We start from the raw sequence: 8,246 nt of genomic DNA on the forward strand, positions 1-8,246 counted from the left end.
TTTGCTTCACAGCTTCTGAGTGATTACACTAAACCTGTCACCTACAGGTTTTGAGGTACAAATCAGTGACCATCCCACACACCGGGTGGTTCACCTACACAGCTAACCCTAATGGTTACATCTTTCTAAGTGCTGGTTAGCTTACAAAACTAGGTTACAAAGTTTCCTATTTATAACCTGATCCCAATTGGACTTGGGCTTACAAATCGCAGCACTCTGGCTGTTACAAATATGCAGAAAATACTCTGCTACAAATAAGGTCTTTTAATCCTGAGTTTCCTAAATTAGAAACTGCTGAATCTTCAATCTTCTGATCTGATTCTTCCTGAATCTTCAATCTTCTGATCTGATTCTTCAATTATTCTTTTGACCTTTAAATATGCGCCACATAGGATTACATAATACTCACATAGAATATTTTGTATCTGTTAAGTACAAACTGAATCTTCCTTCCAGTTCTGCAGGCGTGATGTCATGGTTCAAGTCATGACATTCCATATAACATCTTGCTTTAGTACCTGTTTTGTTCTTTTCATATTACGCAAGACTTATACAATATTACATTCAGCTGATATTATGTTTTAGCCAAGCATGGATGCCAATAAGACAATTCTACATAGCAGAACATCAACAAAAGTCGTCAAAAGAGTTACCATGATAAGAGGAGGAAAGCACTCAAGTTAGAGAAGGATGAACATGTGTTTCTTCGAGTTATGCCGGTAACGGGTGTTGGTAGGGATTTAAAGTCACGTAAGTTGACGCCGCGTTTCATTGGTCCTTCTCAAATTTCCGAGAGAGTAGGTGAGGTGGCTTATCGGATTGCACTGCCACCGTCGCTTTTTAATTTGCATGATGTGTTCCATGTGTCTCAATTGAGGAGGTACATTGCGGATCCATCGCATGTTGTTCAATTAGATGATGTTCAAGTAAGGGATAACTTGACGGTTGATACATCACCTATGCGAATTGAGGATCGAGAGGTTAAGAGGCTTCGTGGTAAGAAAATTGCTATGGTGAAAGTGATTTGGAGTGGAGTGGCCGATGGAAATATCACTTGGGAACTCGAAATATGATGAGGGAATCGTATCCAGAGTTGTTTGCTTGAGGTAATTTTCGAGGACGAAAATCTTTTAAGTGGGAGAGAGTTGTAACATCCCGATTTTATTAGTTATTTATTTAATTAGTGTTATTTGGTATTATTATTAATTGTTTGTGTTATTTAATTATTTGGTGTGTTTTGCGATTATTTGAATATGTGTGATATTTGCATAATTAGATAGAAGTGATAATATTAGTATATTAGCTAATGCGCATAATTAATTGAAAAGAGTAGTTGGGTGGATTAAGCCCAATATCACAAAATAGAGTTAGTAGAGATTTGTGAGAGAAACCTAATTACAAGAAAAAGAGAGAAAGATAGAAAGAAGAGAAAAGAGGCTAGAGAAGAGTGGATAAAGAAGAGAAAGAGAAGAGGATTCTAGATTCTTGAAGAGGGAGGACTACAATCAAAGGTAAGGGTTAGAATCCGAAGTATCATTAGTTTATATGATTGGGTAATGTGCTGTGTATGTTTGGGTATAATATACTCATCTTTAAAGTTCGTGGATATGGAAAATATTAGGGTTTGGTAGATTTCATAAGATTGTGTGAACTAAAGCATGTTTGATGATGTTTGTATGTGAATCCATGGTTAGAAACATGTTTAGGAACTTTATATGTGTGATAAATTGCTGTCAATTGATGTAATAAATTGTATGAGGGTTAGTGGTTATTGTATGAAGAGAATGGGGAAGGAAAATGGTGATTTTAGGGTTTTTACGCAGCATGAGTCAACCTATTAAGAAGCCAGGGTCGACCTGAGCTAACCCGAAAAGGAAAAACTCTGGGTTTTTTCAGCATGAGTCGACTCATGGGTCGACCTGAGCAAACCCGCAGATTATCCAATTTTTCTGGCAGATTTTGTAAAGACCATAACTTTTGATCCGTGACTCCGTTTTATGCATCGTTCGGAGCGTTAGGAAGCAAATTTATATTCTATATGATATGATAGGATTTTTTAGCACTTGATGAGTTAATTATGATATTATTATGTGGATAACATGTGATCATTAATGTGTGCATTATGAACTAATGACTTGTGAACTAATATTAATGGATGTGTTAAGTGATGTGATATCCATGATATGTTTGAATGAATATATATACTATTTGAATGTAACTTGTTGAGAATGATCATTTGAAATATGTATGTATGGAGATGTGAGTTAATGAATGATGATGCAATGCATGAGATGCTAGACTTGAATACATGTGATTGATTTATGCGTGTTAAGTGAAGCATTTTTTGGTATTGGAGTCATGTTGTGTATGTTTTAAAATGTTGGGAAGATGTGATTGTGTAGTTTAAGAGGTAGAGATCATCTTAAATGCATGAGTCTTGTTTTGTTGCACACTTACACAAGCATGAGTCTTTGAAAGTGGCAATGTTGAGTAATCGCGCGAAGATTATTTTCTTGTCCCAGACTTAATGCCGAACGGGGTTTGAAAGCTTAATGCTGAATGGAGCTTTAGAGATTATCTAGTCTGTAGAGAATGACAATCGGCTTGTCGGAAATGATAACGGAGGGATCCACATACATATCGCATAGAGTCACACTTGAGTCGCACGTGTCGGCGTGAAATGTTATTGTGTGTGATTATGTGATATGATTTGTGTGGATATGATTTGGTTGATATGCATATATATGGATTTGGTGAATCATTTGACATGAATGATTGACTGTGTTGTGGATGTGAATATATATGTATTAATGGTATATGTATATATGTTGATGTTGTGATTTTGATATTGCATACTTGATTGTATTTCATTGTTGAATTTCAATTGTTGGTTTTAGTAATTGGATACGATTACTCGAAGTATGGAACCTTGTTGAATGAGCTAAACATGTTAACATGGATATGTGGTATATGGATGCATGTTTGAGAAGAGTGATGAATTTGTGAAATGTATTCTTGTTGTGTTTTGCATTTCCCATCATTATGTTTATCTATAATAATTTGAATCCTCACTCTTCTGTTTGAATGATGTTCATTGTGAGATCGTGCGGGTTCTGAAAAGTAGTAGCTTGTCTGAGGATATAGCCAAGGAGGTTTGGTTTTGTCTTTGATTATGTAGAGATACAAATGCTCTGGTCATGTAACACTTGGGAGGGTTTATTTGAACTCATGTTTTGGCTATTTGGATATTGATCTTTTGTATATTTCATTTGATATTTGGATATGTTGTTAAAATCTATGTAGTCTAGATCTTGGATTTCATATAGCATAGAGATTATGTTATTTTGAATTGGTGGATGAATATAGTATGGGATATATTCATTGAAATGTTTTGAGTTAATATTTCTTCCGCGTGCGATATGCATTATTTATGAAAGCACGAGGTATCAAATTGTGTTATGATATGATTAATGCATGTTTGTTATGTTTGTTTTAGGTTTTCTTTGCGATGAAAATAACATGTGACGCCTCTTAAATTGTATGCATACTTTACTCTGTGAATAATATGTTATATTTGGGGTTAGAAAATGGGTGTTACATTTATCACGTGGGAGCTTGCTCAGGAATGTTGTCGAAGCGAAGGAGGAGTTAGGTGTACTTGTCTTAAATGTTGATGTAAACCTATAATTAGCGACCCCAGAGGAAGTGGTGAGCCATTTGCATAGAAGGGGTTTCATGGAAAACTATTAGGTTGGGACGTTTAATGGTGAAAAACTTACGAGTAACGTACCAGAGACTAGCAATACGCATGCTTCAAGTAGTCGACCGTCTATGGAATATTAGGAAAATTTTAATCTGATCAGTGACATGGTTGAGGATGCTTTTTGTGTAAACGTGACCTATGATCAACCAGAAGATTTTGATGGGGAAGATTGCAGAATGAGGAAACGCAAATATTTTATTAGTTGTTGAATGAGATGAATATGTCGTTGTTTGAGGGATCACCCGACTCAAAGTTACAATGTGTGTAATATTATTGGCCACCAAGTCAAATTGGAATGTTCCTGATCAGTTTTTGGAAATCTTCGTAAAAAGGATGTTGGACTCAACTGAAACGAAAGATAACTTGCCTACAACTTTTTTTTATGCAAAGAAGTTGATGTTAAAGTTGGGTTTAAGAGTAAGAAAGATTGATTGTTGCATTAATTATTGCATGTTGTTTTATGATAATGAGTTTGGTACTCAAGATGGATTTTTGGAGGAATGTAAGTTTTGTATAAGTCCATGATATAAAGTCAGCAGTAGAGCCATTAACTGTAATCAAGATCGTGTAGCAGTAAAGTCCATGTTTTATCTTCCGATAATACCAAGGTTAAAAAGAATGTTTACTTCAATGCACAGTGCAAGTCAAATGACATGGCATCATACAAACAAAGAAAGTCCATGCATTATGCGACATCCATCTGATGGCGAGGCATGGAAGCACTTTGATCGAATACATCCTGATTTTTCCATAGAACCTAGAAATGTCAGGCTTGGATTATGCTCAGATGGTTTTGCTCCATATGTCCAAGCATCGAGAAGTGCGTATTATTATTGGCAAGTTATTGTAACTTCTTACAACCTCCTTCCTGAGATGTGCATGACAAAACCATACATGTTTTTAACGTGCTTCATTCCAGGACTTTCGAGTCCAAAAGCCGAAATTGATGTGTACTTACAACCTTTAATTGATGATTTGAAGAGGTTGTGGATTGGAGAATGGACTTATGATATATCCCGTAAACAAAACTTTACTATGCAAGTTGCCTTGATGTGGACCATTAACAACTTTCCAGAATATGGTATGTTGTCTCGTTTGAGTGCACATGGCAAAATGGGTCCGTGTTGTATGGGATACACCAAAGCGTTTATGTTGGATAAAGGGGGGAAAAGCTCGTGGTTTGACTATCACCGCATATTTCTACCAATAAGTCATCCATATAGAAGAAACAAGAAAAATTTCAAAAAAGACGAACGAGTAACAGATTTTCCTCCGCCTCGATTGTCACCAGGTGCTGTATGGGAAAAAAGTTTGTGAACTACGAAAATTCACGGATACTGGAAAGGCATGTAGAATTGAAGGATATTGGGTCGAACACAATTGGACAAGAAGAAGTATATTTTGGGACCTCCCGTATTGGGAAGATAATTTGTTGCGCTATAATCTTGATGTTATGCATATTGAGAAGAATTTTTTTAATAATGTATTTAACACAGTGATGGATGTTAAAACAGAGGAAAAGATAATGAGAAGGCTAGACAAGATATGGAAATTTTGTGTAATGGAAAAGAGTTGGAGTTGAAGCCTCAATTGAATGGAAAATTATTAAAACCGAAGGCTTATGTCAGTCTGACCTCCCAAGAAGTTAAAGCGGTTTATCGATGGTTAAAAGATTTGAGAATGCCCGACGAATTTTCTTCAAATTTAGCAAGGTGTTCCAACGCTAACACTAGGAAGTATCATGGTATGAAAAGTCATTATTGCCATGTTTTTATGGAACAATTGCTACCAATTGCAATCGGTTCTCTACCGAAACATTTGCTTAATCCACTAACTGAAATTAGTCAAATTTTTAGAGATATTTATGCGTCAGCTTTAAGAGTGGATGACATCATTAAGTTGGACTGAAATATTCCAATCATTCTCTGTAAGTTGGAATAAGTATTTATGCCTGGTTTTTTTTACTCCATGGAACATCTACCTGTGCATCTTGCATATGAAGCTCATCTTGGAGGACTTGTTCAATATAGGTGGATGTATCTGTTTGAAAAGTTCATGGGTGATTCAAAGAGATCAGTGAAAAATAAAGCTAGAGTTGAAGGATCAATATGTGCACATTACTTGCATCGAGAAACATCACATTACTTCCAGCAGACACGTGTGCCCCCATCCTTCCAGCTGAGCGGATGATCTATATTTCCACTGCCTACCCAGACTGGTCACACCCCACATCCCACACATGTGTCCCCATGCTTCCAGCAGACCGGAGGATCTAGTTTTCCACCACCCACACAAACTGGTCAAACCCCACAAGTGCCATCATCCTTTCAGCAAACTGAGGATGATGATCAGGCGGAGTCGGAAGCTGACGATCATAAGATGGGCGGGGGCGATGATGAGTTGGATGAGAGCGATCTTCGAGGGGATGATGATTCGAGCTAGATTCATATCATTGAGTGGAGATTTTGGATTTGGCCTGAAGGAAGCTCATAAGTTTCTTATTTATAAATTTTTATTTAAGTATACATTTCCATTTTTAATAACTTTATAATTAATGCTAATTCAATTCTTGTTGTTTAGATTCAGGATGAGTCGGACTGCTGCCAAAGTTATAAATTATATAATTCAGCAGAATTATAAAAAATTTATAAAGAGTTTTAAAGATGTTAAGAGTAGGGATAGAGAACCTTAGCTAAAGTAATTTCATGTATAATTAATTTATTTTTTAAGTTATTGTTATTTAAATAATTTTTTTATTATAGTTATCTAACTATTTATTTTAATGTCATACAATATTGCAGAAAAATGTGTGTGGGATCCACTGAAACATAGGTATATTAAAAAAAATATTAGGAAAGAACTGCAAGATGACTTTCTGACATGCTACGTACGATGTGCTAGAAAGCGTTGGGAACTTCTTGGCCATCGTCTCAGTTGGATAGGCGAAGAAATCTTTCAGGAACTTCTTAAATATTGGAAAAGTGATGAATTTAAGGCTAAAGCTGAAAATGAAAAGAAGATGAAAACATCTCAAAAAGGGGTTGTCTTAATGCTGTTGGAAGTATAAGCATTGTTGAGCATCTTCAACCTTTTGTAATAATTATTACCACTTTTTTAAGTTATAATTTGATTTATAATTATATTATTAATTATAGTTAAATTTATTATTTAGGCTAAGTAATTGAATATACCACCTCTGATGACCGAGTTGGTTATAAAGACTCGGACAAAGAAAACGGGGGGTTTGTTGACCACCGTACACAAAAAGCTTTGGTTAGTTATTTAATTTGCGTTGTTCATATCTTTATTTTATTAGCAACTTTGTGGCATGATTTTCACGTGGCATGTGATATGTTGTTGCGTGAAAATCATGTGGCAACTTAGAAGTTGCGGCGTGAAAATCATGTGGCTATATTTCATATATTATTTAAGTAAATATAATTTCATTTAAATTATATATAACTTAATTTTTTTATTGTATGTGTAGGATGATTATCAAACATTGCTTGTACGATTTCTGAATATTAATCCACAGTATACTCCGAGACCGGGAGAGCCGCTTCATCCAGGTGTGGATTTTTATATTTGGAGTGAAGTCATTGGCGGAAAGGGGCCTAACAGGTATTTTTTTGGTAGTGGAAATTTGGCTGGCACCTTGAGACGTGATGATAGAACTCAATATCAAAGAGTTATTGAGGGGGGGAGAAGGTCACATCCATTAAATTTGACACCAGAACAACGAGAAACAGTAAGACAACTGGCGATAAATGAGGCGAGACGCGAGGCGGCGGAACTTGAGACGACTTTGAGGGCCGAAATGGAGGCGATATTGAAGGCCCAAATGGAGGCAATGCTGGGTGAGCATCAACGGGAAATGGAGGTCATGGCGAAGAGGCAATCTGATATGGAGGCGCAAATGCGGCAATTTATGCAATCGTTTGGTGGAAATCAAAACGTAGGTAGTTATGCGTCGACGGATCAGGAGAACAAAAATGATGAAGACTTTCCTGACCCAGACTGATCATTGATTTTATTTTATTTTTATTTTTTTGTTACTTTTGATTTTGAATTTGTGTAAGATATCAATTAATTTATAATACATTATATTTAGTAATATTTGATTTATAATTTTAGTTTATTAATTTATATATTTTAGTATATTTAGTTTATTAATTTAATTTACTTATTTTAGTATATTTAATTTATTAATTTAATTTTTATATTTTAGTATATTTAATTTATTATTTTAATTTGTATATTTTAGTATATTTAATTTATATATACAACTCATTAATTAGTTTCAGAATTTATTTATAAAAAAAAAAGAATTAGTGGTGTGATTTACATGCCACAAATTAGTGACATGGAAATCACGTCGCAACTTACAATTAATACAAACATTTTAATTCAAAAAAACAAGAAGTAGTGACGTGATTTTCATGGCACTAATTAGTAACGTGAAAACCACGTCGCAAATAAAGCT

The sequence above is a fragment of the Vicia villosa genome, linkage group LG6, assembly GCF_029867415.1.
Source record: "Vicia villosa cultivar HV-30 ecotype Madison, WI linkage group LG6, Vvil1.0, whole genome shotgun sequence".
NCBI classification, from domain to species: Eukaryota; Viridiplantae; Streptophyta; class Magnoliopsida; order Fabales; family Fabaceae; genus Vicia; species Vicia villosa.